The 27405-nt window shown below is 45.3% G+C and overlaps 2 protein-coding genes across 3 annotated transcripts in view; one reads left to right on the forward strand and one right to left on the reverse strand.

Moving 5' to 3' along the window:
* The window catches only part of GSTCD (glutathione S-transferase C-terminal domain containing), a 943165-nt gene extending 932660 nt beyond the window's left edge, over positions 1-10505 (reverse strand). For both annotated transcript variants that reach the window (XM_078676616.1, XM_078676615.1), the window contains exon 1: positions 10404-10505. The gene's annotated coding sequence lies outside the window, so the exon portion shown is untranslated. The remainder of the gene's footprint in view (positions 1-10403) is intronic.
* A 757-nt stretch (positions 10506-11262) lies between these two features.
* Positions 11263-27405, forward strand: part of INTS12 (integrator complex subunit 12) — a 116850-nt gene continuing 100707 nt past the window's right edge. The window contains exon 1 of the mRNA XM_078677603.1: positions 11263-11393. The gene's annotated coding sequence lies outside the window, so the exon portion shown is untranslated. The remainder of the gene's footprint in view (positions 11394-27405) is intronic.

The following is a 27405-nucleotide window of genomic DNA, read 5'->3' on the forward strand; positions in this document are numbered from 1 at the left end:
TGTCCATATGGTTCGTCGGACATGTGCGGTCTAGCCGAACACAAAGAGGACTCTCCCACCCACTTTATTCATTCCAAACTCGGAAATCTCCTTAACGGTATGTTATTCTACTTTAATTTGTCTTACATCAATGACATATGTTCCCCAGCCATTCCTTTTTGCCCTACTTTCATTGGCAGGGGATGTAATTCAACTATTGATTTTACCCTTTTAACAGTCTCCCACGCAACCTTGATTTCCTCATGGGAAACTCTTCCGCTAATTTTTAGTGATCACTATCCCATTCGCTTCACTCTAAAATTTAGAGGACAAACTAAGACTCCAAAAGAGAAATCTGTATACCTCCCGCCAGTTAAACTAGCTGCTTCCAATGGATACACATTAAAATGGGACAGGGTGAACCCAGTTGATTTCCTTCTAAAACTGGAATTGGCTTGTCACGCAGACCTACTTGTCTGCTTATCTCGCACAGAGGAACCAGCTAAAGTCGTGAGCTCCTTTATCAAAGTTCAGGGCGAGATGAAGAACTTATTAACTAAGGAACACCGACTAAATGCTAACAAACTACATGGTTGGTTTGGCAAAAGCTGTACTAAAGCACATTCCTCTTTGAAAAGGGCTTTGCACGCATCACCTAGATCCTCCCTTATGATTCGGCTAGCTAGGAAACAATATAAATCGGCCATTAAAAATAGGAAGAATCAACTGAAAAAGGAGGCTTGGTCAGCTTTATGCGATGCTTCCAAAAGCAGGGATAACACCGCTTTGTGGAAAATTGTCAATACCCCTTATTTAACAAAAAGAGATGTTGATACCATAGATCAGGCCATTGATGGGGAAACATGGGTTAACCACTTTACACACCTCTATGACACTGTGACCCCCCCAGAAAATGCAAATTCCGGAACGGGACTGCCGAATACCCAGTTTGACAATTCCCCACCCACCGTGTTCCCGCTGCATATCATTTTTAACTGTCGGGAGGTTTCAAAAGCTATCAGCGACAGCCCCTCTGGTAAAGCCCCAGGCCCAGATGGAGTCCCAATAGACGTATATAAAAATGAAATCGATCTGTGGGCTCCACTATTAACAAACGTTTTAAATAAAGTAAATCAACAGGGGCTCATACCCTCTTGGACGGAAGCTATAGTGGTCCCTATTTTTAAAAAGGGCAACCGAAATGATCCTACCTGCTACCGCCCGATCTCATTGCTTGATGCACTAATGAAAGTAGCAGGTTGAATAGGGTTATACAGGATTCAATCATGGGCTGAGGAAAATGATATATCAAATTTGCAATATGGTTTTAGAACGGGGAAGGGCACAATAGAGCAGGGGTTAAATCTTGCAATGACAATATCGAAGTATACTCAGGCCAAGAAGGGGCATCTTTTTATTGCCTTTGTTGACCTGAGTTCTGCCTTCGACTGCGTCAACCACAATTTTTTATGGGAAATATTAACAGACATGGGCTTGGACAATCAAATTCATCAGTTTATTAAAGAACTTTACAGGGGAGCAGGTGCTAGGGTCCGATACGCCAGATTGGGTGAGAGTTCAGGAAAATTTCCCATCAAGAGGGGTGTGAGACAGGGGTGCATTCTTGCCCCCTTCTCTTTACACTTTACATAAACTCGATCAGCCAACATCTTAGGGAGTCCCAACACGATCATCCAACTATAATGGGAACACCAACCCCACTATTTATATATGCGGATGACGCTGCCATCATGTCCCGTACCAGGATTGGTCTGCAGAGAGCCGTCCTCAAATTCGCCAACTACATGGCAGAAAGGGGTTTAAAAATCAACATTCCCAAAACATATATAATGTCATGTGGGACAGGGACAAAGAGGACTCCCTGTTCTATTTTTCTTGATGGTAGGCGGATTGAGTCCGCAGATAGATTCACCTATCTGGGTATACACTTTGAAAGAAAAGGCAGTTGGCAGCCTGCTGTGTCAGCTAGACAGCTAGCTTTTTCTAGGACCATAGGCGCCCTGAACAATTTTGAGGCTAAAATCGGGGGTAGACCAGTGAGAGAGCTGATCCATATTTACAATGCGAAATGTGTTTCTACAGCTGTATATGGCTCAGGACTCTGGGGAATGGAAAACGCCCAAAAAATTCAGTATCATGAAACCCAGTTCATCCGCCATTTATTGGCTGTACCTAAATCAACATCTACCTACCTTGTACATATTGAACTGGGGCTTCACTATATACTGGATATTATTAAAACAGCGCCCATTCTATTATGGCATAAAATCTAATCTGTCCCTGTGATGATATATCCGTCCAGTCTAACATCCATTGTGCCTTTTTTTGTAAATTCTATGAAATCCCACGGAGGACCTTTCTGAAACCAATTTAAAAAAATGGGATATCCGTACTTGCAAACTTGCTTTTATTAGACTTCAGCAATTGGAAAATGACGTAATTTATGCAGTTTCTTTTTTTTTTTTTTTTTTTACTTGTTGTGAAATTTCGGATTACAATGAATTAACCTGTTTTGATGAATCCTACTATTAACTTTGATAAGTGATAAATAATTGTTTTTATCTATTTATTATCGGATTTTAAAAAATTGTGTATAATTATAAAATGTTTAGGGCACTTATTATTGTAATGTTCGCTTTTATGATTTTCTTTTAAAAATCGAATAAAGCTTTTTGAATCTGAATCTAAATCGGAGTGTGAAGTCTCGCACATGGCGACAAATGAGAGGGAAGGGAGAGGCTATGACAAATGGGACAATTTCATTTAAAAGTTAGAAAACAAGTCAGATGAACAGCCCAATAGTCAGTGCGGCTGATGGCTGACTGCGAAGGGTGAGATCGCCCCGGTCTGGTGTGGCTGCTAATGTTTTTTGTGCCCAAGTGGAGCACTATTTTGCCATGGATGGATCTGATCTGACCTGCGGACTGTGCTTGTGTCATATTTGGTCTGTCAACCTAAGCTGTAGTCAGCCTGTGATATAATGTTTCAGGAGTGCCTGATTGCCCCTGACCGTCTTACAGATCGATGTTCTGTTAGAGACACTTATTAAGCGCACGTACACCAAACCGTTTCATGGCACTGGAGTCAGAAGGGAGGCTGCAACAATGCGAGAATTAACTTAGTCATAAGCCTGGGAGAACAGCCAAGTCTTAAACTGTTTCCTAAACTGTGCATAAGAGGTCACAGACCTCAGCTCCACAGGAAGCGAGTTCCAAAATTGCGGGGCCAAGACCGCAAATCTTAGTCCCCCGTTCTTCTTGCGTTTGAATGATGGAATAGCCAGGAAATTCAAATAGGAAGATCGCAGGTCCCGAGAAGGAGTATAACGCTGGATCCTAGAAGAAATGAATGCTGGACTATTACCAGAGAGGGCTTTGAAGATGGTACATCCCAGCTTGAAGGCACAGCGTTTGGCCACAGGAAGCCAATGTAGGCTTTTCATTAGCAGTCTGACGTGGTGCCATTTGGGCTGATGAAAAATCAACCTGGCCGCTTGGTTCTGCACCAGCTGTAAGCGATGTAATTGATATGCTGGGATACCAACATACAGTGAATTGGCATAATCAACACAGGAGATTACCAGAGCTAGGATGACTAAGGTCAGGGCTTCCTTGGTCAAGAATCTACAGATCCTCCAAATTCTTCGCAATTGAAAGAAGCAGGCAGAGACCACGGAGCCAATCTGGGCATTCATAGACAAATCATTAGTGATCACAATACCCAAACTCTTGGTAGAGCTTGCTGGGAGTGGAGGATTTCCCAGAAATGGAGGCCAAAAGTTGGAGTTCCATGGGTTGGCAAGCCCACCCATAAGGATCAGTTCAGTTTTTTCAGGGTTCAATTTTAGTTAATTGCTATTCATCCATTCGTTGATAAAATTCAGAGTGGACTGAAAGTTGGACACAGAAGATGCTGATGAATTGATATCAGATTCCAATTGAAGGTCATCAGCGTAGTTAAAAGTTCCAACCTTTCTCTCTCTCAGGGAGCAAATCAAGGGTAGTAAGTACAAATTGAAAAGAAGTGGTGAAAGGAAGGAGCCCTGAGGTACCCCATGGGTCAATTTCATTTTGCTGGAGGAGAAATTGGCGAGGCGGACCGTTTGAAATCAATTGCTGAGAAAAGAGGAGAGCCACTTCAGCACCAGACCCTGGATCCCAGCATTGCTGACACGGTTAATCACGGGATCATGATCAACCGTGTCAAATGCAGCTGACAAATCAAGGAGTACCAGGGCCTGGGTGATACCCTTGTCTGCCCCTCTTCTGAGCTCGTCCATGATTGTAAGAATAATTGACTCCGTTGAGTGTGCAGGTCTAAAACCTGCTTGATGAGAGTCAAGAAAGTGAGAGTGTTTGACAAAGGAGCTGAGGCAGTTTGCCACATGAGCTGCTAACATTTTACATAAGTAGGGCAGCAAGGAGATGGGACGATAGTTGCTGAGGAGCAGAGGGTCATAGCTAGGTTTCTTTAAGATTGGAACCATTTCCGCGCTTTTAAATGCATCAGGGACTATACCTAACTTGATAGAATTGTTCAGGAGTGAAAGAGGGGAGTACAGAAAAGTGAGAAAGGCTTCCCGTAATATATGAGGGGGACAGCTGTCAGCAGGGGAACCAGAACCAACCTTTTAAAGCAAATCAAAGAATACCTCACTTGAGATCAGGGGAATTTGATCAAAAAGAAGTGGGTTTTTGCGAATAAGCGAAGAAATGTGGAAGAGGTATGGGTAGGGATGCTAGCCTTAATAGTGGCAATTTTCTCAATAAAATAGGAGTTGAGAGAGTCACATAAGGATTGCGAGAGGACAGGTTTCGCCATGACTCTACCTGGTTTGGCAAGCTTGTCTACTATAGAGAAAATATCCTTGGACTTATTTGCCGAATTTAAGATTTTAATGGAGAAGTAATCAGCCTTAGTTTGAAGAATAGCGTTTTTATATTCTTTAAGCTGGGTTAAAAATATAACCTTTTTATCTGAGGAATAGTGGTGTCTCCAACTACGTTTTGCTTGCCTTAAAGCTCGTTTCTTTGATTTTAAGTCATTGGAGAACCAACGTTGGGCATCATGGGGTCTCATGATCTTGGTTTTCTTAAAAGGGGTTTTACTATCACTAGCAGATTCAAGCCATATCTTAATGCTTTCTGCCTGATTGTGAAGTGACTACTGTACTGATGGGGCCATATCAGTTAATAGTGAGCAAAAATTGCCAATATTTGCACGACTCCAGTTTCTAGCCATAAGGTTCTCTATTTGTTGGGGTTTGGTTAAGAGAACACTGGAGATAGTAAATGTAATAAAATGGTGGTCCGACCAAGTGCAAGGAGAGATCAATAACTTAGAGATCTTTTGGTTAGATGTCCAGACCTGGTCTAAAATGCGCCCTTTTATGGGGAGCTGCATTCACATGCTGGGTACAATTCATTCCAGAAAGAAGATCTGCCAGTTCAATAGAGCTAGGACTATCCCGTACATCGTTGAGCCAATACTTAAAATCTCTGATTATAAGAATTCTAGCATGGTTAATGACTAGATGGGAAATCATTTTGCCTAGTAACTGGGGGAATGTTGGCATGTGATAAGGGTGGACTACAAAATGAGGCGCAAATAAAAGAGGACAGAAGAGATTAACATTTAAAATTTTAAAACTAGGCCTGTGATCCCTAGTGAGGTGAACTGAAGTTTCTGATGGATAATAGCTGCAACCCCTCCCCCGGCTTTACCTGAGGTCCTGTTTGCCTGAAGAATATAATAGCTATCAGGTACTGCTGCTAGAATATCAGGGACAGACTCATCAGTAAGCCATGTTTCAGTGAGGAGGAGAATATCCGGGTTATCAAAATCTAAGAGCTGAAAATCTCAAGCTGGTGTTTCACCATCGAGCGAGTGTTCAAGTAGCTAATTGTGAGTCCCTTTAACTCCTGTTGCTTGGGGGTGGCAGAATCTGGCAAGCTCATTTGTTTGAAATGACCCTCCAGGTGGGAAGGTTTATTGTAGATTTCTGGGTAGGTATCTCTGTGTGTTAAAATCCCCGCCTTATCCAGTTTAGCGTGGGTATTAGTATCAATTAACAAATGACCTTGCAGTAATTTCAATTCCAAAGCAGAATAACAGATAAAAAGGGCATGGTGCAGGGGTGTGGAATTTGTAAAAATATCTACTTGTCACTGGGGCAGGTTGCTTCATGAATCTACTTGCCCTGTAACAAAATCCACTTGTCCCTTTGGTGCCATGTAGTGCGGTGACAAATTATGGCAGCAAACTCATTATATAAGAGCTCTTATAAAGTCTCTCTGATTATGCCAGGGCTCATACCATAGTAGTGTTTGAATACTAGCAATCCCTTTATGTTGTCACGTTTCTTTAGATCTACATACTGGGACTGAAGCTAGTGGTAAGCAATAGTTCCAGGGTTGGAATGCCCTTTTGAGTCTGTGCAAATCTACTAACTTGCATTTTTTAAGGGTTTTCACCAACTCTTCTCTAATCTTTTCCCATACTGAGAAATGTTGGAAATTTGCTCTTGATAATGGCAGATGTAAACCTTCTTCCAGAGTTGGGGTAAAAAGTGGTTGGAGGGAAAATGAACTTGCAAACACTCAGGTTTTCGCATGAGCAAATCTACACATGCATATTTGCTCGTCCTAAAATGCAGTTCACAAATATTTCCAAGGAGTACAATTTCTTTCCCTACTTCTGTAAATTCTTGTGAATTCACGAAAGCCATATAGCTGCACTTAATGCAAGGACATATACCAATGGGGCACTTTTGAGACTTTCTTTAATAATTGGGCCCCTAATTTGGTCTGGCGTTAACCATAACCTTTTGTGTTTATTAAAATTCTCTCTCTTTCTCTCTCTCTCTTTTTCTCTCTCTTCCTCTCTCTCTCTTTCTCTCTCTCCTGACTTCACTGTGAGTGACATCATTCTGCTCTTTCACAAGGAGCATATCGGCACACAAAGTAGTTTTGTTCAGTGCCAATAACTAATGTGTGCTTTATTGAGACCAAAAACTATTTTTGCTTTTGCCAATGTTTGTTTTAATGGTGAGGGCCCAGCAGCTCTCACATCAGTAAGGTTTTACAAAAATCATGTAAAAACAAGTAACACATTGTCGAAACTAAAAAGCTGTCCACCAATCTCAGACCAACTGGCTTTGCCAAAGCTTGTTTATTTTTATGTTTCCCATAATCTTATTGAAACTGGTTACACTGATTTTCCAATATGAATATTTTTGGGAAATACTAGCATGCATCAACACATTTTCCTAAATGATGCTGCAATTAAATGGTACCTGAAATTTTATGGTAGTTTAGCTAAATATTTTTTTCCCTACTTTCATTTTTTAGGAACATTTTAAATTGAAAGCAAAGAATCATTAATCATGCTCTCAAGCTTCTGCAAATATTTGCATTTAATCAGAGAGCATTCTGGGAGCATAATGCATAGCCTCATATTACTAAACTTTGAAACCGTGTGTACACATTTTAATATTGGAACACCTGTCAGTAGTGCAGTCAGAATTTACATTTACTTAGAGTGCTCACCCTAATAATAAAGGCTTTAAATTATTGACCCATAAATACAAGTTTAAACAGCATTAACATATGCACACAAATATTAACTTAACTGCAGGCAGTGCCCTTCCCTGACCCTTAATGGGGCACTGCCAACTGGCAGCCAAAGGGTTTGTGCTGCAGGGGGTTGGGCCTACTTGTCCCAAGGACAAAATACACATTAAAACTTGTTGCCCTTGACCCCAAACAATTCGTTCTGGGCGTCGGGCTACAGGAATTCCACATCCCTGATGGTGTATAGCCCCTAGCCCTGGTCAGCCGCAGACGGGCTTGACTTCGGCGTGCCAGTGGCGCACCCGCTGCGCTCCCACGGTGCGGCCGTCATTTGAGGCAAATTGTGTAGAAAGTCTCCTCCCCACGCCCAACCTGATAGGTTCTAGGGATGAAACCGGAAGATCCGGTCTGATAGCAAAGAAACGGGAAAGTGCAATAAAGAGCGGAACAAGGTACAACTAATCAATTTCAAATTCAAAACATTCAATGTTTAAAACGAAATAAAAAAAAGATTTAGCAGCTTGAGTTACAAAATTTAGCAGTGTGAGTTTAAAAGATGTTGAAGCGTAAATGAAAACGCATTTCTCTCTTTAAAAGTTAGCAGCAATTAGAACACACAAGCGCGATTCGGTTAAAACGCACAGAGCAGCACTGGTACCCAATATGGGTGCTACCGCGCTGCGACCGTCATTTGAGGCGAATTGTAGAGCAAGTCTCCTCCCCACAACCAACCTGATAGGTTCTAGGGATGAAACCGGAAGATCCTGTCTGATAGCAAAGAAACAGGAAAGTGCAATAAAGAAAGGAACAAGGTACAATTAATCCATTTCAAATTCAAGTCATTCAATGTTTAAAAAGAAATAAAAAAGATTTAGCAGTGTGAGTTACAAAATTTAGCATCGTGGAGTCAAGTTATCCTGGCTGAAGATGGCTGATAGCCAGAAACCAGTCCTAGGATGCTTGATTCCGGTCCAGGGAAGACATGGCTTTGCAGTTCAGGTTGGACTGTTCCCATGAGGCACAGGGTCAAGACTGATTTGCATATGACCATGTCTGAACTGGGGTTGCTTGGTGAGCAAAATAACGATGGATTAAACCGAGAACTCTGGGCCAGGTGCAAGGGAGTCAAATACCACTAAAGGATGGCACACTGCCATAAGTTGTGAGGGCTGTGGGCCCTGATGTCAAGGAGTCCAGGAACGTCTAAGTGGGCAACACTGTTGAGTTCACAAGATCGGCATACAGCTTGTACATGTGTGTGTTTATGGGGCCAGGGAGCCAGCTATGTCAGAAAACGAAAGAAGGGCAAACTGACTGAATGAATGTGAGTATGTGTCTGTTTGTGTGTGGGTGGAAGGAGCATCAAGGTTTCTAGAAGGTGTGCACTGCTGAAACACGGGAGAATGTGGGGAGGCACAACTGGTGCCTGTGTGGTGAGGTGCGCAGGAGATCCGGGCTGTCAGGATTGGGGAGGGGGCGGTGAGGACTACGCTGAACGGGAAAGAGAGATCTACGGTGATGACATTGTCTAAATGTAGCGCGCGCCTTATCAATCCAGACCAGTGCAATAAATCCCTGGTGCTTCTCACACGTGTGGGGGCTGGTTGCTGACCCCGTCGTAGGTAGTTTAGGCTGCCTTTAGAAACAGGTGTGGGTGGGGAGGCGCTGGGTGAAAGGAGGATGCAGCTGAAATGCTGATTGTCAAAGTGAAGGGGGGAGGATTGTAATGAACATTTCTAAATTCATGTTTGAAAACTGTCACTTAAAAAAAAAGTCTTAATGCACTGTAAAAATCTGATGCACTAAGGCGAAACTGTTCTGCATGTTAATAATGTACACTTTTTGAACAAACTTTATCATATTTTTACACTTTTGCTGCAAGCTGTCTTTAAAAATGAAGGTGTTTCTAAATTACAGCTGCGCTGGATACCCTAGTTACTTCCTTTCCTTAACCTTTAAATAAATGCTTGCCTGTATATTTAACATATTTTTTATGTTGTTGCTGAGTCAAATAAACAGCAGCCTGGTGCTGTGACCAGGTGGCTGCATGTAAAGGTAAGGATACTATGAGTATCACTGACCTAGTGTATATTACTGACCTAGTGTATTGATTTGCTTTGATCGTATTCAAATATTTGTTTCCACCACACTTCAGAATTGCCGAAAACATCCTCATTTATGCTTTCCTAATTCTGGTATATTCAGTTTTGAAATATCTGCACAGTTCCTTTACAGTTATTTAAATGCTGTGCACTAGATAAACACCAGCAAAATTGTCACATAAATCCTCTCACTTTAAAGTCAGAGAAGGAAAAGTAAACACCAAGCTCCCTGGAAGGCAGAGCCTGGCTTTTTACCTGTGTCTTTGAATGCACAGCAAATGTGACAAGATAAGAACAAAATGTAAAGGCCGGTTTACAGAAAGTGAACACTCATGGAGCAATGATTAACAGGCTATGGTCCATGGGAGGGACTAACTGAAGCTCCACAACTTAAAATAAATAAAGCCAGCAAATAGAAAACAATCAACTGTGAGTTACAAAAACACGAAGCTGCTAATGATGAACAATGGAATACATTTCCAGGGAAGCTTTCAAAACGTCCCCAAGAAGTCTTAAGAAATCAGCGCTGTCTGATATGCTTCCACTAACAACAACAAAAAAACAATAGCACACTCCACTTTTTTTGCATTATAGTATTCATATGGAGCACAAAAAAGTGAAATAAAACAGGCAGCAGCCTCGAGGAGAGACGTGATAAGACCCTCTGGGTATGATTTTCTAGAACTTCCCACATGAGTATTTTAGGTCCTGTATCCGTGCATGTCCCTACCTCAAGGCAGCAGGAACAGACTTCCACCTCCACGCCTGCTGCCGCGATTGCACATGGGGCACCAAAACAGCCACAAGCATTAAAGAAGAGTGGGAAGTGTAAGCGTTCCTTCTATCAGGAATTACGCTACTTGTGCGGCCATTTTGAAGTGGAGACAGTTACCATGTTACCAGTTGATTCTTTAGCGATGCTCCTCTTCTCATTTAAGATTTGAATTGTTATACCACGTTAAAATAGAAGTACACATTTATCGGTTGAACTCTTTTCAAGTACACATATGGCTCGTTATTGATATATGGTTTGCTTTCGGGCTTCAGCTATGCATCCACACTTCTTGTATCCCACGAAAATCATTGTTAATTTAAAATCATTGTTAATTTAACTAAAATGGGGAAAGGTTACTGAGTTTTTTTGTTGTTGTTGTTGTCCAAGTCTAAAACACGTCTTTGTATTACTTTACGCTTACTATGATCACTTCTCTATTGTCTTCAGCTGATTACTGGACGAGTAGTGTGAAAACGCTGGCATAATCTGCCTGCATTTGCTCCAGCAATGTCAACTGTTTACATTTAACCTGCCCACGAAAGGACAAGTTGGGAAAATGAACCACACGCCTTCGTGTCTTGCATCCTTTATAAACTCGTTAGTCCTCCTGACATGCCAGAAAGGGCTAAACTCACATATCCAATTAGATATGTGGAAACACATTCAATCAATAGCTGGGAGCTATGGGAACTTGGATTGGTTGAGAAACCATTCTAGCGGATTGGCTGACGGAAAACTAGCTAGTTCATTGGCTACGAAATTCAGGAGCATGCACTTGCCAGCAGCTCGGTGATTAGCTACTGCTCTCCCCGAACTTCCGTCTGTGGGCGGTGTTAAGTGACCTCACCTCAGAGATGCTGGCAGTCTTGTCATCCTAGTTTTAATCAGACGTACATGGGGGAAGTCAGCAGATTGAATTTGGTTGTGTGAACCTGTTCGAAAGTGGTGAGTAGGCATTTCGGCAAAATGGACACTGTTTGGTTCCTAGTGGGAAAAACATTATTTTTGGTGTCTCCATCACTAACGTAACTTTATCTGCAGGCACAGCGTGAGGCAGGTTCATTCATTTATTGTTTGGGCTCAACTCGTATTTGTATCTACTTCGTGGTGTGATGATCCAGAGTTGTATCGGGGTGCTTTTTACCAACGTGTGCCGTATTCCATGCACACGATTCAGGAATTAACACTCGCAGACTAGAACCATCAATAAGTTATGCATTTATTAATTATGTGCAGCGCAAACAAACTAAGGTTGGACACCCAAGACGCTTGAAACCTGAAAGCAGGGAATACCCCATGAACAATGGACAAAGGAATAATCATCAGTGTGCAACAAAATCCTGTCATCATAGTAAGGTCTGTCTCTGCCTCACTGTATCTCCTTTGCTGTCTTAGCGCAAAAAAGTTCATATATATATATATATATATATATATATATATATATATATATATATATATATATATATATATATATATATTATATTTAGGAGTCTTTTTTTTAAGGGCTATACACGTGTGTGTGTGTGTGTATATCTATATACACACACACATTACAAATTACTAAAAATAACATTTTAAAAGCTAGGGAAATTGACTTGCCTCATGCCTTTAAAGGGACACTTCTTCAACAAGTAAAACATTCTGTGTTGAATGTTTTAATGTTTAGGTAATAAGGGTTATACATTTGAGAGATGGCTTTCAATTGCAGCATTGTGCTTCCCACCCATCCCTGCATCTCTAGGTGAGCTGATAGCTCTGTATCGAACCTGGACTTTCTAGTAAACAATGAAAAGTACTGTCCTGCACCTGGAACTTTTCTATTAAATTATTGGTGGGGAGAAACCATACACGTCCTTTCAACCTCGCGCCTATGCCCAGCACGTCAATTCGCATTCCAAGCCTGTTCGAAGAGCTGGTAGAACAGGTAGGCTAGTACTCTGGCTGGAGTAGTAGCTGGCAGACTGAGGCGATGTGACCTACTGGGGTGATACTGGGCAGAGTAGGAGGGAGAGTTAGCAGGCCCTGGAGACAAGCAGCAGAGTGGGGGACTGTAGCAAGAGTGTTAAGACCACCTGGAAGGGCGAATAACTTGAGAGGAGAGAGCTGGCAAGCCGAAAAGCGAGCAGGCAAGCCGAATGTGAGGATGGTGAACATACTAGAAGAAAAGCAGACATGTTAAAAGTTGAGTGGGCAGGATGTGGGGATATGTAACAAAGTGAGGTGGAGTAGTCAGTGTTAGAAGCACTAGCAGAGCGAGAAGGCAGAGGGGGTTTGAGGCAGGACAGTGGGCTAGCTAGTACGGAGAGGGCTGGCATTGGGGAGATCAAGAATGGCAGGTCAGTTGGGGTGTAGAGAGAGCTGGTTGGCCGTGGGGACATATTGTTACAATCAGTGGGTATGAAAACAAGCATTTGCAATGCAATAGGTCTCGCATTATTAAAGTTAGAGCTATTGGCATTGTAAATGGCAATGCCTTTTATTTATGTTTTTGTTTTTAAACATTTACAATGCTAATAGCTTAGCCCCTTCGCTGCGGGGGTAATTCCCCCGCTGTGCTGGGGGAGAGGGGGGCGCGCACAGCGCTCCCATGCTCATGACGAGCTGAGCTCGTCATGAGCTACAGTGCTCCTGTGCTCATGACGAGTTCAGCTCGTCACATGTGCATTGGTTCCCGTGGAACGCTCACCACAGCAGGGGAATTCTCCCCGCACCTGAGCGTTCCATGGCCCATGACGAGCTGAGCTCGTCATGAGCGCCGTGCCTCATGACGAGCTCAGCTCGTCATGAGCATGGAAAAGGTTAAACTCTCGCAAAAATGAGACCTATTGCATTGCAAATGCTTGTTTAAAGGATGCCCCAGACACTACTTCCCCAACCTACCAACCTTCAGCTATAGGACAAAACTGCAAGCTTATCTTAACAAGTCCATACCTGAATACATCGTGCTTCGAAGAGCAGCACATGCGCTGCTCAGAAACGACCTTAAAAGTGTCTGTTTTAATAGCATTATACAATATGGTCGGGTATACAGGGAAGAGCCGATTCTGCAGCTAGGATGGCTAGAATGTTCAGGCAGTGTTGGATAGTTGTCAGGGGCTATTCATTCGTTGCCTTTTAGAGGATAAAGAACATTGTTTTCTGCTCCTAAAAAATGTAATAGGTGTCCGTTATAAAGGGCTTTTATGTTAAGCGCTACACATGGAACATTGTTTAATGTAATGGATACCTAGTGTTAAGTGGTCCTTTTTTTCAGTGACTTTGTGTGCATGCGTGTGTATGTATGTATGTGTGCGTGCGTGTTTATGTGTTTGGGTTTGTTTGTGTGTGTTTGTATGTATGTATGTGTGCGTGTGTGTTTGTGTGTGGGTGTGTTTGTATGTGTGTGTGTGTGTATTTATTTATGTATTTGTGTGTGTGTGTGTGTTTTTCTCTGCAGATTATAGGTTCACATCTCTGCTGGGCAGCCTCTGCCTTTCATCCTTTGCCTTTCATCCTTTGGTGTCATTGTCCCTCTGACACGTCATTGGTTTTACACGAGGAGGTACTTAATACCACTCAATCTTTAAAATCATTTCAATTGATGACTAATCGTCATGGTTACTTATTTGCTAGGGAATCACTTTAAAATATAATGGCCTAAATCTGCCAAATGATGAGAAATGGCACTGTACCATTAAAAGTACTGCGTTCTTGTTAAGAAATGTTAGTACTGTTAATCAAAAGTATACCAGGCTTCTTGAAACGAGCCGACTGCAAGATGGCTGTGCTATGATAGCTTCTTAAACTTAACTGTACCTGTCAAACTGCCTCATATCATGTAGCCCCATCACCTATCCTCTCACAAGGTCAGTGAAGTGCACCTCCAATTTATTAGTACTGATAGCGCAGGACATATTCCTGGGCATACTTAAAATTCCAAAAATATAGGAAGTAACTTGCCCCTCTAACCCTTAAAGCCAGAATTAGATCAAATCCCTGTGCAGTTTCTTGCTTTCCATTCCACAGTATTGTGACAGGAAAAGCATCGGCAAGAATGTGAAATGTCTTTGTTTGTGTTTTGGTGACACAAAGCCGTATGTCTCGGGTTTGCAGTGCTCCAATAGGGCTCCCAGGGGGGGCATGTTCGCGCTCTCTCCAGGCACTGTCACTTAAAATTAAAAATTAATAATGGCCAAATCAGCACGTGGCTGTAAGGGATGGATTGACTGGTCGATTTGAAGGTTTCGAGGCCACGCTGCGGGCCCACACAACTCGCCCTTTCACTTACTACTGGGAAACGAACAAAGGGATTAGTGAGGAAGTCGCAACTGCCACACAGAATGCCAGAAAAATGACAAGAGAATGTGAAAGCCAATTTGTGGGTTGTGGGATATATATGCGTTTCCGTGGTAACTCCTGTTTGTTTACAATAACACCACTCAAAGCCCCTTCGCATACAAGCAATGGTGGATTTGCTCCCACCTCCTTAAGATGGTTAAATGTCTTTATTAGAACACCAGAAAACATGGTTACAAAAAGAAACAAGCCATTTACTGTATACAACAGTGCCTCGCAAGAGAGACGCATGGTCTCGCTGACTCGAACCTAAAAATAAGTGACCTATACTGAAAAAACAGTGACTCGACTATCGAAAAAGATAGTGACTCGAAATCAGTATTTCAACTCAAGGAAACTCCTTTTACAAGAAGCATTAGTTCGGAAAGTTATTCAATCCTTGCACTGTGAACACAAATGCTACAGGTAGTCAAACTATTTACTTGACTGGTAAAAGAGACTATGCAATGGCCGAACAATGCATAAGTTTAGAAGCAACTCGGATGCCCTTATAGGCAGCAGTAACACACTCAGACTACAAAGCGCATGCAGCTGAATAATGCAAAAGGGTGTGTGCTGATGTCCTTGTTTGTTTTCGAATGCACCCGTTATTGTTATGTTCGCATGTGATTTGTAACACACTCATCCCACAGCACGAATCGGAGTATAGATTATTAGTGACTGACAACAGATCTGCAGAGATTTGAATGGCTCGGCCCACATATGCCCCTGCATACTAATAATGTTTGGGAAGAGAAGCTTCGAGGTATGCATACCGCCTGATGTATGTACACTCATGTCCAAGTCACATTCCCTGATGACATTCCACAGAGCCAACTCCCTCCTTCGCTTAGGTCGGTCGCCCTTCGCTGTCTGCCCCCAGCCCGCCCCCTATCCGAGAGACCTGCAGAACAATCGACTTAGGCTGAGCCTCGTAGCCCCACAATGAGGGGGTCTTTACCTGGTCTATGGGCAGCTGCACGGCGTTGCTGAATGGCTGCAGGAGCGTGGACCCGGTGGTGGTTGTCACCATGGTGATAATCCCTCCGGTGCAGGAGGCGGCTGAAAGATGCAGGGAAAGACGACGAGGATGCTTCGGTCGGCGGCCGATCCTCCCCCGGCCTCCATTTTAGCAAAGAAGGCGGATCTGGAATCAGGCTCAGCAGACTCCCTTCAAAAACTACCAAGAAAATCCAAAACAATAGCAACAAAAATTTAAAAAAATATATCCATCCGGCAAGGAGATTTCAAAGAATGGGAAAAGAGAACGAACATTTTTTTTAAAAAAAGCTGCGCTGGAGGTGACATTAGAGGGCGACGTGCTCACTTCATGCTGGTCCCCGAATGGAACGGTCGGATGGATCGCCCGTGCAGAGCGCTCCCGGGAGCTGGCGAGTCCCTGCTCTGCCGAACTCTTGTGAATCAAAAGGCAGGCAGCCAGGGAAGGCAGAGCAGGGTGCGGGCGTGAGCCGCGGCTACAGGAGCTCGCGAGGCACATTTCCAGGAAAGACGATTCGCAAAATCCCTCTGCTATCTTTCTAGCATATATCTGAGATATTCAGCGTTTGCTTTGTTGTTATCCAAGACTTGCAAAAACAGCCATAACAAGTTTCGTATGGGCCAGGTGCGAGGAGGCGCAGAGCTGCTTTGGCTGGAGCATCTGGTCACTGCACATGCGCGTTTGAGCCAGTTCCTTTGGGCGGCACTTCCGTCTTCGGAAGTCCCGCGCACGCGCCCACAGAGTGCCTGAGAGCGGGGCTCCCATGCCCGAGGGAGAGCCCCGGCTACCGAAGTCCCGAATGGCGGTAAGTGGGGCTTAGTTCTAGGGGGGAGGGGGGTGCGCTTGTGTGTGTGTATGTGTGCGATGGCAGCGGCGGGAGGGGAGTCTTTGTATGTGTGCATGCGTGTAGGTGCGCTGGTGTGTGTGTGGGGGGTCTCTGTGTGTGCGTGTAGGTGCGCTAGTGTGTGTGTAGGTGCGGCGGCGACGGGGGGGGGATGTGTGTGTGCCTGTGTATGCGTGTGGCTGTGTATGTGCGCATGCGTGAGTGTGGGTGCGCGTGCACGCAGTCAAATCCAGCACAACAGAAGCGCGTGGCACCCTCTTGTCCCTCATTCCCCCGAGACAGGCAACATTAAGTCTCCAGCCTGGACGCATCCTTCGGATGCTAATTCCAGGCGAGACCTAAAAAGGGGAGGAGGACATAAACCTGAGCTCCTGTTTACCCTTATTTTATTACTTCTTTAAGCACCTCATCCACCTCCTGCTCCCTCCAACAACTGCACCTTTGATTATACAAACCGTTAATTTGTTCTTTCCATAGCATACTATGAAGTGGCCTGCTTCCCATGTTCTATATTCTACTCACCTTGCAATTCATTTTTAGAAAGCTACACATTACATCAATTTTAAACATCACATTTGGCTATCTACAGCAACGTTTGAATTCACTAAGGCTTGAACATCTCATACATAACTAAGTTGACACTGTTCGTTGACTCTCACTTACATGGTTGATATGGTTAAAGTTTGTATATCACTTTAGTACATTTGCTAATCCTTATATTTTATTGGTTCTCCTTTTGCCTTGTTGTAACTCGCTTAATCTTCCAGTTTATTGTTCAGTTTAGTCACTGATTATTGATCAGAATTAATTGATTCACCCATTCCAGACTAAGGGGCACATTAGGATGGCAGGCGGACTTTGTCCGCCCGCCATCCCAACGCAAAAAGGGACCGCCTGCCATAAGGGCGGGGGTCCCGTGGGGGACATTAGGATGCTCCCGCCACAGTGGCAGGCGCATCCAGCATTCCTGTCATTGTGGCGGGCGGTGCAGTCACGGAAAGGCACATCCCCGCCCTTGTAGTAATATGGATGGTGGTGTCTACCAGACACCGCCACCATATAAACTGCTTTTCCACCCGGTAGGTAATCGGGCGAATTGCCAACCGGCGGACGGTCTCCCTGTCCGCCGGGGTCCCCCCAGCCATGGTAATGTGGCGGGAGGAAATTAGAGGCGGCCGGTGGTTTTTGGCGGGCGGATCGCCACCGCCATACGGGCGGTGGCAATCCGCCCGTTATCATAATGGGCCCCTAAGTGTTCAGTTTCCTACGTCCGTATACTTTAAAGGGCATTCTTCCAGAGAACGAATGCTGTGACCTGCTATATACTTTTCTTCTGTAACTCTAAGCTCCAGTTCATTCCACTACCTTTTGGCTGATATGTCCTCCCTTTTATCACTTTTGTCAGTGACCAAACAATCTATTTGCCTCTACATGACACAGGGCAATTATTTTATGCTTGGGTTTTTTTTATCTCCAAAATTGTTCCATGTGTTTTGACCTTAATTGTACTCCATTGTCATTGAGTATTGTTTTTGTGAACCCTTCTCTTGTAAATATCTCTTCAAGAAAACTTATTATTGTTTTATTTCCATGTCATTAACTACAGACTTCAGTTTTGCATATTGTATAACGTTGATTGCATTTCACAAGCCTCCTTCCATCTTCGGCCACCATTTTGCCTTATGTCCATTCACCCCTCGTGGGTTAAGGCTACTAACCTGTCTTTGCACTCAAGGGAATAAGTCTGTCTCCTCAATATACTAATCCATTTTTAGGTCTCGCCTGTCGATGCGCATGCGCATCGAGCTTGCGAGCCTATTGCGGCTTAAACAACCTTTAACTAAGAAGCAAGGAATCGTGGCGATTCCTTGCAGTGCCCGTGACTTTTAAGCTCAATGCGCATGTGCATTGAGCTTAAAAGCGCGTGCACAGCCGCAATCGCCGTCTGTTCCCTCAGCCGCATTCCTCCGACACCTTTTGAAGTGAAGCTTAGCTTCACTTCAAAGGCCCGGCTTCTTAACACCCACATGCCGCTCTCCCCGCTCCGCCCCCTCCCCTGCCCGCCTTGTGCATGTTGCATCATCACACAACTTCTCTTCACGCCGTTCCTGCTTGCAGCTACCCACCCCCTCCCCTGCCCGCCTTTTGCTTCTTAACACCCACATGCCGCTCTCCCCGCTCCGCCCCCTCCCCTGCCCGCCTTGTGCATGTTGCATCATCACACAACTTCTCTTCACGCCGTTCCTGCTTGCAGCTACCCACCCCCTCCCCTGCCCGCCTTGTGCATGTTGCATCATCACACAACTTCTCTTCACGCCGTTCCTGCTTGCAGCTACCCATCTTTCGCTCTTTAATTACCTCTGCTTTTAAGGTCTCACCCCAGCATAGACGAAGATAAGATAAGTAAGCCACTGTAAGCTACCGGTTTACCGCTGCTTGCACCCGGTTCACTGCTGGTGGCATCCGAGCAGGGCGACACTCGCCATTCATTGACGGTGCTCCCTCTCTGCGGTACCTACCCGACTCTGCTTAGCCAGGGCAGAGTTAAAGGCTTGCGCTTGACAGGGCACATTTGCCCTGTGCGTTCTTCAATGCCCGGGGCTTTCTTCAAGGGGTCTGCAGTACACAGTGCTCAGAAAAAAAACTGCTGTGTGGTGTGCTTTATGCAAATTACATGTTTGCAATGCACACATTGTCTTTACAAATATCTTTCTAGTTTCTGGCTTGTTTTCGTTGCTGTGGAGTCTACACGGTGTGAGATTGTGACTAGTGGTCATGCAGCAGAAAGCAGGACAATTTTCACTGAGTGCCAGTCTCCGCAGTCCATCTTGGCGCTCGTAAGTGACCTCATGTGTCCTTGCTTGAGGAGTTTTGTGATGGTAGTCTCTCAGTGACATGCGTTTGATGGTCTCTTCTTCCTGTCTTGCTTCTGTGTATATCTTTCCCGATGTCTGATGGCTCAGTGGCCTAATTTTCAAACTCAGGAATGTTTTTCCCAGTGCCACAGATTCACGTCTTAGTCAGATCGCTGACTCTTTAATTCTTATACCTCAATGTTCCTTTTTTTTAATCAACCTTATGTTTCATTGAACACCTATATTTTAAGCACCAAGATACCACAAAGGGGGGACATGTGCTTTACAATTACACATCACGTTGGCGTGTACAATTTTTTTCTCTCCACACTTCTCTTTTCTTCTCAGACTTTGCAGTCTCCTGCCTGTCCCAGATCCGTACCCTGCATCTGCCCCACTTTCTTTCTTGCTTGCATTTATTGCAGCTCTCTCCGCCCGTCCTTTCTTTACTCATTCGTTACTACCGTGATCTCTTGCTCTCCACCGCCTTTCACCCCCCACTCTAGTAATATCTACTTCTGTTCTCATTCTGTCTATGCTCCAGCACTCACTCACCCCCTCTCCCCATTCCTGCTCTAATTCTTCCTTCCCCCATTTCACTTTCGCTGCTCCCCTCTTCTCTTCCTTTCTCTCCTTTCCTCTTCCTCCTCTTGCCCACCTTCCTCTCCCTAATGCTTCGCCTCTTCTGCTCCTTTCTCTCTTGTCCTCTTCCTCCCCCCCCCATCTTCCTTTTCTCTCTCCCACCGCCTTTCCTAGTTCCTCTTCCTGTGAATTCTTTGCATTCCTTCCCTGACTGTGCCGTCTGTCCTTGGACATTGTAGTTCTCTCAGCAGATGGACAACCAGCTTTGCAGTCCCCCAGCCCCAATACCAGAATCCTGTGGGGGAAATCCACACTAGGCTGCGTGATGTGGCTGATGCCCAGAGCCCTACCGGGGATTCAACCTGCCCCAGGATTTCCTCAGGAGTCTGAAGGGGACAATGCAGCGGCAGAGCTATTGCATTATTGATTGAGTGGTGATTCAGCCTTGTTTTTCCCTGTTGCCCAGATGTATATAATACACACAGGCATCTGTGAAATGCTGCCTTTCTCCCACGCTGCAGCTGTCTTTTATACAGTTATTATCGCATTGACCACAAGTGACCAGATCATTGCACTCCACAACACAATTCCCTTACACACCACAATTCCCCTATATACCACATACAGCCAGTCCCAGCCTCTTTCACTCTCTCTTCCAACTCTCTCCCCCCTCTCCATTTACTTACACAAATCTCGCAGAAACCCTAAGCAGCAGTGCCCGCACTACCAATCCTTCTGTTATGCCACATCTCTCAGCTTACATATTCCTTCGCTCTTTCTTTTACTCTCCACGTTTCTGCCTCTTTCACTCTCTCTTCCAACTCTCTCCCCCCTCTCCATTTACTTACACAAATCTCGCAGATACCACAAGCAGCAGTGCCCGCACTACCAAGCCTTCTGTTATGCCACATCTCTCAGCTTACATAGTCCTTCGCTCTTTCTTTTACTCTCCACGTTTCTGCCTCTTTTACTCTCTCTTCCAACTCTCTCCCCCCTCTCCATTTACTTACACAAATCTCGCAGATACCCCAAGCAGCAGTGCCCGCACTACCAATCCTTCTGTTATGCCACATCTCTCAGCTTACATATTCCTTCGCTCTTTCTTTTACTCTCCAAGTTTCCGCCTCTTTCACTCTCTCTTCCAACTCTCTCCCCCCTCTCCATTTTCTTACACAAATCTCGCAGATACCCCAAGCAGCAGTGCCCGCACTACCAATCCTTCTGTTATGCCACATCTCTCAGCTTACAGATTCCTTCGCTCTTTCTTTTACTCTCCACGTTTCTGCCTCTTTCACTCTCTCTTTCAACTCTCTCCCCCCTCTCCATTTACTTACACAAATCTCGCAGATACCCCAAGCAGCAGTGCCCGCACTACCAATCCTTCTGTTATGCCACATCTCTTAGCTTACAGATTCCTTCGCTCTTTCTTTTACTCTCCACGTTTCTGCCTCTTTCACTCTCTCTTCCAACTCTCTCCCCCCTCTCCATTTACTTACACAAATCTCGCAGATACCCCAAGCTGCCTCACTACCAATCCTTCTGTTATGCCACATCTCTCAGCTTACATATTCCTTCGCTCTTTCTTTTACTCTCCACGTTTCTGCCTCTTTCACTCTCTCTTCCAACTCTCTCCCCCCTCTCCATTTACTTACACAAATCTCGCAGATACCCCAAGCAGCAGCGACCGCACTACCAATCCTTCTGTTATGCCACATCTCTCAGCTTACATATTCCTTCGCTCTTTCTTTTACTCTCCACGTTTCTGCCTCTTTCACTCTCTCTTCCAACTCTCTCCCCCCTCTCCATTTACTTACACAAATCTCGCAGAAACCCTAAGCAGCAGTGCCCGCACTACCAATCCTTCTGTTATGCCACATCTCTCAGCTTACATATTCCTTCGCTCTTTCTTTTACTCTCCACGTTTCTGCCTCTTTCACTCTCTCTTCCAGCTCTCTCCCCCCTCTCCATTTACTTACACAAATCTCGCAGATACCCCAAGCAGCAGTGCCCGCACTACCAATCCTTCTGTTATGCCACATCTCTCAGCTTACATATTCCTTCGCTCTTTCTTTTACTCTCCACGTTTCTGCCTCTTTCACTCTCTCTTCCAACTCTCTCCCCCCTCTCCATTTACTTACACAAATCTCGCAGATACCCCAAGCAGCAGTGCCCGCACTACCAATCCTTCTGTTATGCCACATCTCTCAGCTTACATATTCCTTCGCTCTTTCTTTTACTCTCCACGTTTCTGCCTCTTTCACTCTCTCTTCCAACTCTCTCCCCCCTCTCCATTTACTTACACAAATCTCGCAGATACCCTAAGCAGCAGTGCCCGCACTACCAATCCTTCTGTTATGCCACATCTCTCAGCTTACATATTCCTTCGCTCTTTCTTTTACTCTCCACGTTTCTGCCTCTTTCACTCTCTCTTCCAACTCTCTCCCCCTCTCCATTTACTTACACAAATCTCGCAGATACCCCAAGCAGCAGTGCCCGCACTACCAATCCTTCTGTTATGCCACATCTCTCAGCTTACAGATTCCTTCGCTCTTTCTTTTACTCTCCACGTTTCTGCCTCTTTCACTCTCTTCCAACTCTCTCCCCCCTCTCCATTTACTTACACAAATCTCGCAGATACCCCAAGCAGCAGTGCCCGCACTACCAATCCTTCTGTTATGCCACATCTCTCAGCTTACATATTCCTTCGCTCTTTCTTTTACTCTCCACGTTTCTGCCTCTTTCACTCTCTCTTCCAACTCTCTCCCCCCTCTCCATTTACTTACACAAATCTCGCAGATACCCCAAGCAGCAGTGCCCGCACTACCAATCCTTCTGTTATGCCACATCTCTCAGCTTACAGATTCGCACTTTCTTTTCCTCTCAACGATTCTGCCTCTTTCACTCTCTCTTACAACTCTCTCCCCCCTCTCCATTTACTTACACAAATCTCGCAGATACCCCAAGCAGCAGTGCCCGCACTACCAATCCTTCACACACGCAACGCCACTCACACACGCAACGCCACTCACACACGCTACGCCACTCACACACGCAACGCCACTCACACACGCAACGCCACTCACACACGCAACGCCACTCACACACGCCACTCATCCACGCAACGCCACTCATCCACGCAACGCCACTCATCCACGCAACGCCACTCTTCCATTTGCAAAAAGAAAAATGTCTAACTATTCTATTGCGAGACCTATTGCATTTCCAATGCTTGTTCTGACTTCCCATCATTTACTGTAGGAAGTTGGATTGCCTAGAGGGACACATTCTACTACCACCATGCAAAATTAGTTCCTAATCAGGCAGGTGCTGTTTATATGACAGCCTTGTTTACCCCTTAGTAGCATATGGCCGACACAGAAGGCAACTCCAGAAAATGTGTTAAGTCTTCATAGTGCCAACACAACACTTGCATCAAGACCCACTCCGTAAAGCTCCTGGACCATTTAAATAAAATCAAAAAGTATTTTATGATTAGACTGAGGCTTAAAATACAAAAATGGATTAGTCGCTGGAAAGTTATAGCCAGGTCCACTGAAATTGTGTGGCAATGGTGTACCAAATTATGCGACAGGGCGGACTATGTTGTGCACCAAGAAAGGGCAAATAATGCAACATAATGTGGCGAATTGTGTGATAGTATTACTTCATTATTTAGTTCTATGTACTCATGTTAACACACGCAAACACATGAAAATGCAACTGAAAGCGTCAACCTTTGGGAATGGCCTTCCACTACGCTGAAACATGTTGCTGCATTTGCACTAACTTTTGATCTATTTTAGAAACAATTTTTTTGTTAAAATCTTCAGATTATCCTGCAGATTATGGATTGTGTAGAAAATGGGGCACATCCATAACAATGTAGAAACTCTATGGCTGCAGAATTGCTTAATTCCAGTGGCTTGGTAATAGCTTCATAAAGTGACAGTTCCATCTTGGCTTTTTCCTGCTGCATGAACAATCAATGGAAGTGCCCATGCAGTACTCACAAGTGGCCACTGGAAGCTTTTTCCCCTCCAGTCACACAATACGACTCTTAGCCTTCAGTCATGCTTCAGAATCTGAATGAAACTCGGTTATCTTGTGCGGGCTGGCACAGTTCACAGCTTCCAAACTTCATAGTATCTATAGGGGTGTCTCTGGCATGCATCGCCATGGCAGACAGTCTCCCCCTGTTCTTTCTGAGTCTTTCTTTGCCACTTGACGTTACCCTCTCCTCCTATGCTGCCAGCCCAGTCCTTGGTGTTGATTCTAAAGTCTTCACCACCTTCAGGGGAGTCTCCTTTCTGGATACAAGTTCACAGTGAGTGTTAGTTACTTCTGCCACTCATTTTCTAGTTAAAAAAAAACGAATCTTCAACAAGTTCAATGCTAGATGAGTTACAACTGATCATCTAGTCTGCTTTCATAGAAGAGTCCTTGGGGGCCAGTTGGTGATCGACTGATTGCGCCAACCTAGGGATCCGTCTTGAAACTGAACTTTTGGTAGAACAGAACATACAAGTCTTGGTCAGGGTGGATCACTCTCCTACCCACAGTACAAACAGATTTGATCTACTCCCAAGTTCTGCATCACTCAAACCTGCATGGGTATGTCTGTCTCCTCAGACTTCTAGCTGTGTTCCAGTCTGGTTTTGGTAGCTATCTAACCTCACACAGCGCCCACTGTCCACTACAGATTATTTTATGCTTGGTGTTTTCAGAGGCACTCAAGCAAAGGACAGGAAGCAGCACGCCTGTCTCCAGTCCAGTCAAATCCAGTACCATGCTTTTCACTGAATCACCAACAGATGTAGCACCTAGCACAGTTGGGTCGGAATGGCTTACCGTAATTCCCCACATCTACAGTGTACACCAGTCTCCCCTTTGTGGCAAAGGCCCAATGTGTCAGTGGCCAGTTCAAGCTTTTAATATTTATATGTTTATATTAGTAACTTTCAAAAACAGGAATGCTTTAGCGTAGCAAGCCTACATTGGTTCCTTCCAATTAAATACCAACACTGGTCTCACCTAAACTGATTTGTAACCGCTGATTTTAGGCTTCAGTGGAAGACAGGCTGAAAATATATCTTTCCCCCTCTACTATCTCAGCTCTGACAGTTCCTTTGAAGATTCACTGAAGGATTTTCCCCTCTTATCTCCTTCCAGACAATGTATTAGGGTGGCAATCCTCCAACCCCTTTTTCCCCCCTGCAAGGTCTTGTAAGGCAAATCAGCCTGTCTGCAGCTCTCTTTCAAAGAACAGGCTGGCTGTGCTCCTTTGGGTGAGAAACTGAATAAATCAAATTGTACACCATAAAGGAAACTCATGCATTGAGAACCCAATTAGTGATTTCTCAATGGGCAAAGTCAAAATACCAGTAGTGTGTAGAAGAGAAAAAGGACAAGACCCATGTGAACAACAAGCATTTGCAATGCAATAGGTCTCGCATTATTAAAAGTTGGTTTCACTCCAAAATTGCGGTGCAGCATCTCTGACTACTAGGTACATGGGCTCTGCAATACCGAAGGTCACAGAACAGGACCTTCAGCAGCAGCATCCAGAGAGGGGGAGAGGACGGTGTCCCAGCAGTGCAGGAGAGTTGTCTGTAGAGCTCCTGTGCTGAATCCAAAGCCCCATCATTGGCTAGAAATTGAGCTGTTTTAGGAGCTATCTGATAACATGTGAATTGGGAAGGGTGTGTATAGGGTGCACCTCAGGGGAGGGGGGGCGGGGTGATGCAGCAATTGCTGTTTCAGAAGCAACCTTTTCGCCCACCTCCTACCCCCCTCGCGGGAGCAGGGGGTTTCAAGACTAGGCAGTGTGCGCCCTCAGCGCTGTGGTGCCCGCCCGGACTTCTAGGCCCTGTAGAGTAAGCCGGGGGTGAGGAGAAGAGTAGTGCGCACTGTCCGGGGAGGAGGGCACTGCCCGGGGTGAGCTGTATGTGCAGGTGGGGATAGGTTTAGCCAGAGGCAATGTATAGTGTGCTCAATGCTAAGGATGGGGAGGAGGGCAGAGCCTGGGGTGAGCTGTGGAGCGCACCGTGCCCGGATTGAGGGACGAAGAAGAGGGGTCCAGCAAGATGTAGTGCACACTGTGTCGAGGCAATTTGGGGAGGGGCGTTGTCAGAGGCGAGCTGTATTGCGCAATGTGCAAGAATTGAGGGCCGGGGAGAGGGACGCAGCCAGAGGTGAGCTGTAGTGCGCAATGTGCAAGAATTGAGGGCTGGGAGAGGGACCCAGCCAGAGGTGAGCTGGAATGAGCCCTGAGCCAGGACAGAGGACGGTGTAAAGGGGCCCTGTGGGGAGGTGTAGCGTCGTGTGTGCCAAGGCTGGCGGGGAGGAAGGGCACAGTCGGAGGTGAGGTGTAGTGTCCAAAGTGGCAGGAGTGATAGCGGAGGGGGTCACTATGAAAGATGCGCACTCCGCAATCAGGGGGTTGCGTCCGCATGCAGAGTCAGGTGTTTCTAATTGATGATCACTGGTCAGAGATTGATTGGGGGACCCCCGGGGAGGTGGGTGTGGTCCAATGGCTCTTTTAAGATTAAAGTTTGTATTTTACCAGTTCAGATCAAAGGAATCTTGTGTGGTCACAGGTGACACCGAATCTGCATTAGAGATGATGTCATATGAGTGGAATGAGCAATGTCACGCGGCCGGTGCTGATCCCAGGGATCAGCTATGATTAGATGTGGTCTTAAGGATCTTCCACGTGTCAGGCATGATCAAATGGATTCTCCATGATCACGGGCAATCTGGAGGCTCTGCTACATTTGATCCAAGAGATATCGTGTGCCTCACGTGCTGTGGCGTCACACATGCCCCCAAAAGATCTCTGCCAGGGATATCCCGGGATTTCCGACTTGATCCAAGAGATCGTCAGTAGTGAGGCGTGATGTAAATAATGTGCTGGGGTGTCAGATATTCAACCAAGAGATCCCTGTCAGGGATCTGTTATAGCTTCAGGTTTAACCCAGATTTAAACCAAAAGATCCTTTATGCCACATCTGAACGAGACGATGTGCCGTGGTATCAGATATGCCGCCGAGAGAGCCCTTCAAGGGACCTGCTGGGGTGTCAGCTGTCGCTCACACATCTGGGCACAGCCTCACTCTGTGGCCTCTAGGCGCTGCTGGCACCATTGTCATGTTTGGTTTTATTCAGAGTCCGCTTGCATACAGCGCCACAAAGGGTCCTGGCGAGATGCACAGGCAGATAGATCACCTTAGGTCTCCCTCCCCCTGTCCGGCTGCCTGTGCGTGGAGTTCATCGCTGCAGGGGCTGCAGAGCCACAGCCTGTGAGAACAGGAGCTTCTCGGCACTGTGCAGCCGACAGAGGAGCGCCCACACCCTGCCGTGGAG

The sequence above is a fragment of the Lissotriton helveticus genome, chromosome 2_1 (genome assembly GCF_964261635.1).
Source record: "Lissotriton helveticus chromosome 2_1, aLisHel1.1, whole genome shotgun sequence".
NCBI classification, from domain to species: Eukaryota; Metazoa; Chordata; class Amphibia; order Caudata; family Salamandridae; genus Lissotriton; species Lissotriton helveticus.